Below are 12,673 nucleotides of genomic sequence, written 5' to 3' on the forward strand. Positions count from 1 at the left end.
CCTTTTTCCACTACTACGCTCTTAGCGCTCCAAATGTCCAGTTGCATTTTCTACAGAAAGAGTGTTCAGATCTGCTCAATCAAAAGTATGGTTTAACTCTGTTAGCTGAATGCACAGATCAGAAAGAAGTTTCACCGAATGATTCCGTGTAGTTTATATTTGAAGACATTCCTTTTTCCACTATTACCCTCTTAGCGCTCCGAATCTCCACTTGCATTTTCTACAAAAAGAGTGTTTCATAACTGCTCAATCAAAAATATGTTTTATCTCTGTTAAGTGAATTTACAGATCAGAAATAAGTTTCACAGAATGCATCTGTGTAGTTTTTATTTGAAGATATTCTTTTTCCCAATATAGGCCTCTTAGCGCTTAGCATGTCCAATTGCAGTTTCTACAGAAAGAGTGTTTCAGAACGGCTCAATCAAAAGTAAGGTTCAACTCTGTTAGTTGAATGCACAGAACAGAAAGAATTTTCACAGAATGCTACTGTGTAGTTTATATTTGAATATATTCCTTTTTCCACAATTACCCTCTTAGCGCTCCGAATGTCCACTTGCATTTTCTACAGAAAGAGTGTTCAGAACTGCGCAATCAAAAGTATGGTTTAACTCGGTTAGCTTAATGAACATATCAGAAATAAGTTTCACACAAAAATTCTGTGTAGTTTTTATTTGAAGATATTATTTTTCCCAATAGAGGCCTCTTAGTGCTCAGAATGTCCAATTGCAGTTTCTACAGAAAGAGTGTTTCAGAAAGGCTCAATCAAAAGTAAGGTTCAACTCTGTTAGTTGAATGCACAGAACAGAAAGAAGTTTCATACAATGCTTCTGTGTAGTTTATATTTGAACATATTCTTTTTTCCACTATTACCCACTTAGCGCTACGAATGTCCAGTTGCATTTTCTACAGACAGAGGGTTTCAAAACTGCTCAATTAAAAGTATGGTTTAACTCTGTTAGCTGAATGCTCAGATCAGAAAGAAGTTTCACAGAATGCTTCTGTGTAGTTTATATTTGAATATATTCCTTTTTCCACTACTACTCTCTTAGCGCTCCAAATGTCCAGTTGCATTTTCTACAGAAAGAGTGTTCAGATCTGCTCAATCAAAAGTATGGTTTAACTCTGTTAGCTGAATGCACAGATCAGAAAGAAGTTTCACAGAATGATTCTGTGTAGTTTATATTTGGAAACATTCCTTTTTCCACTATTACCCTCTTAGCACTCCGAATCTCCACTTGCATTTTCTACAGAAAGAGTGTTTCAGAACGGCTCAATCAAAACTAAGGTTCAACTCTTTTAGTTGAACAAACAGAACAGAAAGAAGTTTCACACAATTCTTCTGTGTAGTTTTTATTTGTAGACATTCTTTTTCCCAATATAGGCCTCTTAGCGCTCAGAATGTCCAATTGCAGTTTCTACAGAAAGAGTGTTTCAGAACGGCTCAATCAAAAGTAAGGTTCAACTCTGTTAGTTGAATGCACAGAACAGAAAGAAGTTTCATACAAGGCTTCTGGGTAGTTTATATTTGAACATATTCTTTTTTCCACTATTACCCATTTAGCGCTACGAATGTCCAGTTGCATTTTCTACAGACAGAGTGTTTCAAAACTGCTCAATCAAAAGTATGGTTTAACTCTGTTAGCTGAATGCTCAGATCAGAAAGAAGTTTCACAGAATGCTTCTGTGTAGTTTATATTTGAATATATTCCTTTTTCCACTACTACGCTCTTAGCGCTCCAAATGTCCAGTTGCATTTTCTACAGAAAGAGTGTTCAGTTCTGCTCAATCAAAAGTATGGTTTAACTCTGTTAGCTGAATGCACAGATCAGAAAGAAGTTTCACCGAATGATTCCGTGTAGTTTATATTTGAAGACATTCTTTTTTTCCACTATTACCCTCTTAGCGCTCCGAATCTCCACTTGCATTTTCTACAAAAAGAGTGTTTCATAACTGCTCAATCAAAACTAAGGTTCAACTCTTTTAGTTGAACAAACAGAACAGAAAGAAGTTTCACACAATTCTTCTGTGTAGTTTTTATTTGTAGACATTCTTTTTCCCAATATAGGCCTCTTAGCGCTCAGAATGTCCAATTGCAGTTTCTACAGAAAGAGTGTTTCAGAACGGCTCAATCAAAAGTAAGGTTCAACTCTGTTAGTTGAATGCACAGAACAGAAAGAAGTTTCATACAATGCTTCTGTGTAGTTTATATTTGAACATATTCTTTTTTCCACTATTACCCACTTAGCGCTACGAATGTCCAGTTGCATTTTCTACAGACAGAGTGTTTCAAAACTGCTCAATCAAAAGTATGGTTTAACTCTGTTAGCTGAATGCTCAGATCAGAAAGAAATTTCACAGAATGCTTCTGTGTAGTTTATATTAGAATATATTCCTTTTTCCACTACTACTCTCTTAGCGCTCCAAATGTCCAGTTGCATTTTCTACAGAAAGAGTGTTCAGATCTGCTCAATCAAAAGTATGGTTTAACTCTGTTAGCTGAATGCACAGATCAGAAAGAAGTTTCACAGAATGATTCTGTGTAGTTTATATTTGGAGACATTCCTTTTTCCACTATTACCCTCTTAGCGCTCCGAATCTCCACTTGCATTTTCTACAGAAAGAGTGTTTCAGAACGGCTCAATCAAAACTAAGGTTCAATTCTTTTAGTTGAACAAACAGAACAGAAAGAAGTTTCACACAATTCTTCTGTGTAGTTTTTATTTGTAGACATTCTTTTTCCCAATATAGGCCTCTTAGCGCTCAGAATGTCCAATTGCAGTTTCTACAGAAAGAGTGTTTCAGAACGGCTCAATCAAAAGTAAGGTTCAACTCTGTTAGTTGAATGCACAGAACAGAAAGAAGTTTCATACAAGGCTTCTGTGTAGTTTATATTTGAACATATTCTTTTTTCCACTATTACCCACTTAGCGCTATGAATGTCCAGTTGCATTTTCTACAGACAGAGTGTTTCAAAACTGCTCAATCAAAAGTATGGTTTAACTCTGTTAGCTGAATGCTCAGATCAGAAAGAAGTTTCACAGAATGCTTCTGTGTAGTTTATATTTGAATATATTCCTTTTTCCACTACTACGCTCTTAGCGCTCCAAATGTCCAGTTGCATTTTCTACAGAAAGAGTGTTCAGATCTGCTCAATCAAAAGTATGGTTTAACTCTGTTAGCTGAATGCACAGATAAGAAAGAAGTTTCACCGAATGATTCCGTGTAGTTTATATTTGAAGACATTCCTTTTTCCACTATTACCCTCTTAGCGCTCCGAATCTCCACTTGCATTTTCTACAAAAAGTGTGTTTCATAACTGCTCAATCAAAAATATGTTTTATCTCTGTTAACTGAATTTACAGATCAGAAATAAGTTTCACAGAATGCATCTGTGTAGTTTTTATTTGAAGATATTCTTTTTCCCAATATAGGCCTCTTAGCGCTTAGCATGTCCAATTGCAGTTTCTACAGAAAGAGTGTTTCAGAACGGCTCAATCAAAAGTAAGGTTCAACTCTGTTAGTTGAATGCACAGAACAGAAAGAATTTTCACAGAATGCTACTGTGTAGTTTATATTTGAATATATTCCTTTTTCCACAATTACCCTCTTAGCGCTCCGAATGTCCACTTGCATTTTCTACAGAAAGAGTGTTCAGAACTGCGCAATCAAAAGTATGGTTTAACTCGGTTAGCTTAATGAACATATCAGAAATAAGTTTCACACAATGCTTCTGTGTAGTTTTTATTTGAAGATATTATTTTTCCCAATAGAGGCCTCTTAGCGCTCAGAATGTCCAATTGCAGTTTCTACAGAAAGAGTGTTTCAGAAAGGCTCAATCAAAAGTAAGGTTCAACTCTGTTAGTTGAATGCACAGAACAGAAAGAAGTTTCATACAATGCTTCTGTGTAGTTTATATTTGAACATATTCTTTTTTCCACTATTACCCACTTAGCGCTACGAATGTCCAGTTGCATTTTCTACAGACAGAGGGTTTCAAAACTGCTCAATTAAAAGTATGGTTTAACTCTGTTAGCTGAATGCTCAGATCAGAAAGAAGTTTCACAGAATGCTTCTGTGTAGTTTATATTTGAATATATTCCTTTTTCCACTACTACTCTCTTAGCGCTCCAAATGTCCAGTTGCATTTTCTACACAAAGAGTGTTCAGATCTGCTCAATCAAAAGTATGGTTTAACTCTGTTAGCTGAATGCACAGATCAGAAAGAAGTTTCACAGAATGATTCTGTGTAGTTTATATTTGGAAACATTCCTTTTTCCACTATTACCCTCTTAGCGCTCCGAATCTCCACTTGCATTTTCTACAGAAAGAGTGTTTCAGAACGGCTCAATCAAAACTAAGGTTCAACTCTTTTAGTTGAACAAACAGAACAGAAAGAAGTTTCACACAATTCTTCTGTGTAGTTTTTATTTGTAGACATTCTTTTTCCCAATATAGGCCTCTTAGCGCTCAGAATGTCCAATTGCAGTTTCTACAGAAAGAGTGTTTCAGAACGGCTCAATCAAAAGTAAGGTTCAACTCTGTTAGTTGAATGCACAGAACAGAAAGAAGTTTCATACAAGGCTTCTGGGTAGTTTATATTTGAACATATTCTTTTTTCCACTATTACCCACTTAGCGCTACGAATGTCCAGTTGCATTTTCTACAGACAGAGTGTTTCAAAACTGCTCAATCAAAAGTATGGTTTAACTCTGTTAGCTGAATGCTCAGATCAGAAAGAAGTTTCACAGAATGCTTCTGTGTAGTTTATATTTGAATATATTCCTTTTTCCACTACTACGCTCTTAGCGCTCCAAATGTCCAGTTGCATTTTCTACAGAAAGAGTGTTCAGATCTGCTCAATCAAAAGTATGGTTTAACTCTGTTAGCTGAATGCACAGATCAGAAAGAAGTTTCACCGAATGATTCCGTGTAGTTTATATTTGAAGACATTCCTTTTTCCACTATTACCCTCTTAGCGCTCCGAATCTCCACTTGCATTTTCTACAAAAAGAGTGTTTCATAACTGCTCAATCAAAAATATGTTTTATCTCTGTTAACTGAATTTACAGATCAGAAATAAGTTTCACAGAATGCATCTGTGTAGTTTTTATTTGAAGATATTCTTTTTCCCAATATAGGCCTCTTAGCGCTTAGCATGTCCAATTGCAGTTTCTACAGAAAGAGTGTTTCAGAACGGCTCAATCAAAAGTAAGGTTCAACTCTGTTATTTGAATGCACAGAACAGAAAGAATTTTCACAGAATGCTACTGTGTAGTTTATATTTGAATATATTCCTTTTTCCACAATTACCCTCTTAGCGCTCCGAATGTCCACTTGCATTTTCTACAGAAAGAGTGTTCAGAACTGCGCAATAAAAAGTATGGTTTAACTCGGTTAGCTTAATGAACATATCAGAAATAAGTTTCACACAATGCTTCTGTGTAGTTTTTATTTGAAGATATTATTTTTCCCAATAGAGGCCTCTTAGCGCTCAGAATGTCCAATTGCAGTTTCTACAGAAAGAGTGTTTCAGAAAGGCTCAATCAAAAGTAAGGTTCAACTCTGTTAGTTGAATGCACAGAACAGAAAGCAGTTTCATACAATGCTTCTGTGTAGTTTATATTTGAACATATTCTTTTTTCCACTATTACCCACTTAGCGCTACGAATGTCCAGTTGCATTTTCTACAGACAGAGTGTTTCAAAACTGCTCAATTAAAAGTATGTTTTAACTCTGTTAGCTGAATGCTCAGATCAGAAATAAGTTTCACAGAATGCTTCTGTGTAGTTTATATTTGAATATATTCCTTTTTCCACTACTACTCTCTTAGCGCTCAAAATGTCCAGTTGCATTTTCTACAGAAAGAGTGTTCAGATCTGCTCAATCAAAAGTATGGTTTAACTCTGTTAGCTGAATGCACAGATCAGAAAGAAGTTTCACAGAATGATTCTGTGTAGTTTATATTTGGAAACATTCCTTTTTCCACTATTACCCTCTTAGCGCTCCGAATCTCCACTTGCATTTTCTACAGAAAGAGTGTTTCAGAACGGCTCAATCAAAACTAAGGTTCAACTCTTTTAGTTGAACAAACAGAACAGAAAGAAGTTTCACGCAATTCTTCTGTGTAGTTTTTATTTGTAGACATTCTTTTTCCCAATATAGGCCTCTTAGCGCTCAGAATGTCCAATTGCAGTTTCTACAGAAAGAGTGTTTCAGAACGGCTCAATCAAAAGTAAGGTTCAACTCTGTTAGTTGAATGCACAGAACAGAAAGAAGTTTCATACAAGGCTTCTGGGTGGTTTATATTTGAACATACTCTTTTTTCCACTATTACCCACTTAGCGCTACGAATGTCCAGTTGCATTTTCTACAGACAGAGTGTTTCAAAACTGCTCAATCAAAAGTATGGTTTAACTCTGTTAGCTGAATGCTCAGATCAGAAAGAAGTTTCACAGAATGATTCTGTGTAGTTTATATTTGAATATATTCCTTTTTCCACTACTACGCTCTTAGCGCTCCAAATGTCCAGTTGCATTTTCTACAGAAAGAGTGTTCAGTTCTGCTCAATCAAAAGTATGGTTTAACTCTGTTAGCTGAATGCACAGATCAGAAAGAAGTTTCACCGAATGATTCCGTGTAGTTTATATTTGAAGACATTCCATTTTCCACTATTACCCTCTTAGCGCTCCGAATCTCCACTTGCATTTTCTACAAAAAGAGTGTTTCGTAACTGCTCAATCAAAACTAAGGTTCAACTCTTTTAGTTGAACAAACAGAACAGAAAGAAGTTTCACACAATTCTTCTGTGTAGTTTTTATTTGTAGACATTCTTTTTCCCAATATAGGCCTCTTAGCGCTCAGAATGTCCAATTGCAGTTTCTACAGAAAGAGTGTTTCAGAACGGCTCAATCAAAAGTAAGGTTCAACTCTGTTAGTTGAATGCACAGAACAGAAAGAAGTTTCATACAATGCTTCTGTGTAGTTTATATTTGAACATATTCTTTTTTCCACTATTACCCACTTAGCGCTACGAATGTCCAGTTGCATTTTCTACAGACAGAGGGTTTCAAAACTGCTCAATTAAAAGTATGGTTTAACTCTGTTAGCTGAATGCTCAGATCAGAAAGAAGTTTCACAGAATGCTTCTGTGTAGTTTATATTTGAATATATTCCTTTTTCCACTACTACGCTCTTAGCGCTCCAAATGTCCAGTTGCATTTTCTACAGAAAGAGTGTTCAGATCTGCTCAATCAAAAGTATGGTTTAACTCTGTTAGCTGAATGCACAGATCAAAAAGAAGTTTCACCGAATGATTCCGTGTAGTTTATATTTGAAGACATTCCTTTTTCCACTATTACCCTCTTAGCGCTCCGAATCTCCACTTGCATTTTCTACAAAAAGAGTGTTTCATAACTGCTCAATCAAAAATATGTTTTATCTCTGTTAACTGAATTTACAGATCAGAAATAAGTTTCACAGAATGCATCTGCGTAGTTTTTATTTGAAGATATTCTTTTTCCCAATATAGGCCTCTTAGCGCTTAGCATGTCCAATTGCAGTTTCTACAGAAAGAGTGTTTCAGAACGGCTCAATCAAAAGTAAGGTTCAACTCTGTTAGTTGAATGCACAGAACAGAAAGAATTTTCACAGAATGCTACTGTGTAGTTTATATTTGAATATATTCCTTTTTCCACAATTACCCTCTTAGCGCTCCGAATGTCCACTTGCATTTTCTACAGAAAGAGTGTTCAGAACTGCGCAATCAAAAGTATGGTTTAACTCGGTTAGCTTAATGAACATATCAGAAATAAGTTTCACACAATGCTTCTGTGTAGTTTTTATTTGAAGATATTATTTTTCCCAATAGAGGCCTCTTAGCGCTCAGAATGTCCAATTGCAGTTTCTACAGAAAGAGTGTTTCAGAAAGGCTCAATCAAATGTAAGGATCAACTCAGTTGAATGCACAGAACAGAAAGAAGTTTCATACAATGCTTCTGTGTAGTTTATATTTGAACATATTCTTTTTTCGACTATTACCCACTTAGCGCTACGAATGTCCAGTTGCATTTTCTACAGACAGAGTGTTTCAAAACTGCTCAATTAAAAGTATGGTTTATCTCTGTTAGCTGAATGCTCAGATCAGAAAGAAGTTTCACAGAATGCTTCTGTGTAGTTTATATTTGAATATATTCCTTTTTCCACTACTACTCTCTTAGCGCTCCAAATGTCCAGTTGCATTTTCTACAGAAAGAGTGTTCAGATCTGCTCAATCAAAAGTATGGTTTAACTCTGTTAGCTGAACGCACAGATCAGAAAGAAGTTTCACAGAATGATTCTGTGTAGTTTATATTTGGAAACATTCCTTTTTCCACTATTACCCTCTTAGCGCTCCGAATCTCCACTTGCATTTTCTACAGAAAGAGTGTTTCAGAACGGCTCAATCAAAACTAAGGTTCAACTCTTTTAGTTGAACAAACAGAACAGAAAGAAGTTTCACACAATTCTTCTGTGTAGTTTTTATTTGTAGACATTCTTTTTCCCAATATAGGCCTCTTAGCGCTCAGAATGTCCAATTGCAGTTTCTACAGAAAGAGGGTTTCAGAACGGCTCAATCAAAAGTAAGGTTCAACTCTGTTAGTTGAATGCACAGAACAGAAAGAAGTTTCATACAAGGCTTCTGGGTAGTTTATATTTGAACATATTCTTTTTTCCACTATTACCCACTTAGCGCTACGAATGTCCAGTTGCATTTTCTACAGACAGAGTGTTTCAAAACTGCTCAATCAAAAGTATGGTTTAACTCTGTTAGCTGAATGCTCAGATCAGAAAGAAGTTTCACAGAATGCTTCTGTGTAGTTTATATTTGAATATATTCCTTTTTCCACTACTACGCTCTTAGCGCTCCAAATGTCCAGTTGCATTTTCTACAGAAAGAGTGTTCAGATCTGCTCAATCAAAATATGGTTTAACTCTGTTAGCTGAATGCACAGATCAGAAAGAAGTTTCACAGAATGATTCTGTGTAGTTTATATTTGGAGACATTCCTTTTTCCACTATTACCCTCTTAGCGCTCCGAATCTCCACTTGCATTTTCTACAGAAAGAGTGTTTCAGAACGGCTCAATCAAAACTAAGGTTCAACTCTTTTAGTTGAACAAACAGAACAGAAAGAAGTTTCACACAATTCTTCTGTGTAGTTTTTATTTGTAGACATTCTTTTTCCCAATATAGGCCTCTTAGCGCTCAGAATGTCCAATTGCAGTTTCTACAGAAAGAGTGTTTCAGAACGGCTCAATCAAAAGTAAGGTTCAACTCTGTTAGTTGAATGCACAGAACAGAAAGAAGTTTCATACAAGGCTTCTGTGTAGTTTATATTTGAACATATTCTTTTTTCCACTATTACCCACTTAGCGCTACGAATGTCCCGTTGCATTTTCTACAGACAGAGTGTTTCAAAACTGCTCAATCAAAAGTATGGTTTAACTCTGTTAGCTGAATGCTCAGATCAGAAAGAAGTTTCACAGAATGCTTCTGTGTAGTTTATATTTGAATATATTCCTTTTTCCACTACTACGCTCTTAGCGCTCCAAATGTCCAGTTGCATTTTCTACAGAAAGAGTGTTCAGATCTGCTCAATCAAAAGTATGGTTTAACTCTGTTAGCTGAATGCACAGATCAGAAAGAAGTTTCACCGAATGATTCCGTGTAGTTTATATTTGAAGACATTCCTTTTTCCACTATTACCCTCTTAGCGCTCCGTATCTCCACTTGCATTTTCTACAAAAAGAGTGTTTCATAACTGCTCAATCAAAAATATGTTTTATCTCTGTTAACTGAATTTACAGATCAGAAATAAGTTTCACAGAATGCATCTGTGTAGTTTTTATTTGAAGATATTCTTTTTCCCAATATAGGCCTCTTAGCGCTTAGCATGTCCAATTGCAGTTTCTACAGAAAGAGTGTTTCAGAACGGCTCAATCAAAAGTAAGGTTCAACTCTGTTAGTTGAATGCACAGAACAGAAAGAATTTTCACAGAATGCTACTGTGTAGTTTATATTTGAATATATTCCTTTTTCCACAATTACCCTCTTAGCGCTCCGAATGTCCACTTGCATTTTCTACAGAAAGAGTGTTCAGAACTGCGCAATCAAAAGTATGGTTTAACTCGGTTAGCTTAATGAACATATCAGAAATAAGTTTCACACAATGCTTCTGTGTAGTTTTTATTTGAAGATATTATTTTTCCCAATAGAGGCCTCTTAGCGCTCAGAATGTCCAATTGCAGTTTCTACAGAAAGAGTGTTTAAGAAAGGCTCAATCAAAAGTAAGGTTCAACTCTGTTAGTTGAATGCACAGAACAGAAAGAAGTTTCATACAATGCTTCTGTGTAGTTTATATTTGAACATATTCTTTTTTCCACTATTACCCACTTAGCGCTACGAATGTCCAGTTGCATTTTCTACAGACAGAGTGTTTCAAAACTGCTCAATTAAAAGTATGGTTTAACTCTGTTAGCTGAATGCTCAGATCAGAAAGAAGTTTCACAGAATGCTTCTGTGTAGTTTATATTTGAATATATTCCTTTTTCCACTACTACTCTCTTAGCGCTCCAAATGTCCAGTTGCATTTTCTACAGAAAGAGTGTTCAGATCTGCTCAATCAAAAGTATGGTTTAACTCTGTTAGCTGAATGCACAGATCAGAAAGAAGTTTCACAGAATTATTCTGTGTAGTTTATATTTGGAAACATTCCTTTTTCCACTATTACCCTCTTAGCGCTCCGAATCTCCACTTGCATTTTCTACAGAAAGAGTGTTTCAGAACGGCTCAATCAAAACTAAGGTTCAACTCTTTTAGTTGAACAAACAGAACAGAAAGAAGTTTCACACAATTCTTCTGTGTAGTTTTTATTTGTAGACATTCTTTTTCCCAATATAGGCCTCTTAGCGCTCAGAATGTCCAATTGCAGTTTCTACAGAAAGAGTGTTTCAGAACGGCTCAATCAAAAGTAAGGTTCAACTCTGTTAGTTGAATGCACAGAACAGAAAGAAGTTTCATACAAGGCTTCTGGGTAGTTTATATTTGAACATATTCTTTTTTCCACTATTACCCACTTAGCGCTACGAATGTCCAGTTGCATTTTCTACAGACAGAGTGTTTCAAAACTGCTCAATCAAAAGTATGGTTTAACTCTGTTAGCTGAATGCTCAGATCAGAAAGAAGTTTCACAGAATGCTTCTGTGTAGTTTATATTTGAATATATTCCTTTTTCCACTACTACGCTCTTAGCGCTCCAAATGTCCAGTTGCATTTTCTACAGAAAGAGTGTTCAGATCTGCTCAATCAAAAGTATGGTTTAACTCTGTTAGCTGAATGCACAGATCAGAAAGAAGTTTCACCGAATGATTCTGTGTAGTTTATATTTGGAGACATTCCTTTTTCCACTATTACCCTCTTAGCGCTCCGAATCTCCACTTGCATTTTCTACAGAAAGAGTGTTTCAGAACGGCTCAATCAAAACTAAGGTTCAAATCTTTTAGTTGAACAAACAGAACAGAAAGAAGTTTCACACAATTCTTCTGTGTAGTTTTTATTTGTAGACATTCTTTTTCCCAATATAGGCCTCTTAGCGCTCAGAATGTCCAATTGCAGTTTCTACAGAAAGAGTGTTTCAGAACGGCTCAATCAAAAGTAAGGTTCAACTCTGTTAGTTGAATGCACAGAACAGAAAGAAGTTTCATACAAGGCTTCTGTGTAGTTTATATTTGAACATATTCTTTTTTCCACTATTACCCACTTAGCGCTACGAATGTCCAGTTGCATTTTCTACAGACAGAGTGTTTCAAAACTGCTCAATCAAAAGTATGGTTTAACTCTGTTAGCTGAATGCTCAGATCAGAAAGAAGTTTCACAGAATGCTTCTGTGTAGTTTATATTTGAATATATTCCTTTTTCCACTACTACGCTCTTAGCGCTCCAAATGTCCAGTTGCATTTTCTACAGAAAGAGTGTTCAGATCTGCTCAATCAAAAGTATGGTTTAACTCTGTTAGCTGAATGCACAGATCAGAAAGAAGTTTCACCGAATGATTCCGTGTAGTTTATATTTGAAGACATTCCTTTTTCCACTATTACCCTCTTAGCGCTCCGAATCTCCACTTGCATTTTCTACAAAAAGAGTGTTTCATAACTGCTCAATCAAAAATATGTTTTATCTCTGTTAACTGAATATGCAGATCAGAAATAAGTTTCACAGACTGCATCTGTGTAGTTTTTATTTGAAGATATTCTTTTTTCCAATATAGTCCTCTTAGCGCTTAGCATGTCCAATTGCAGTTTCTACAGAAAGAGTGTTTCAGAACGGCTCAATCAAAAGTAAGGTTCAACTCTGTTAGTTGAATGCACAGAACAGAAAGAATTTTCACAGAATGCTACTGTGTAGTTTATATTTGAATATATTCCTTTTTCCACAATTACCCTCTTAGCGCTCCGAATGTCCACTTGCATTTTCTACAGAAAGAGTGTTCAGAACTGCGCAATCAAAAGTATGGTTTAACTCAGTTAGCTTAATGAACATATCAGAAATAAGTTTCACACAATGCTTCTGTGTAGTTTTGATTTGAAGATATTATTTTTCCCAATAGAGGCCTCTTAGCACTCAGAATGTCCAATTGC

The sequence above is a fragment of the Symphalangus syndactylus genome, chromosome 16 (assembly GCF_028878055.3).
Source record: "Symphalangus syndactylus isolate Jambi chromosome 16, NHGRI_mSymSyn1-v2.1_pri, whole genome shotgun sequence".
NCBI lineage: Eukaryota > Metazoa > Chordata > Mammalia > Primates > Hylobatidae > Symphalangus > Symphalangus syndactylus.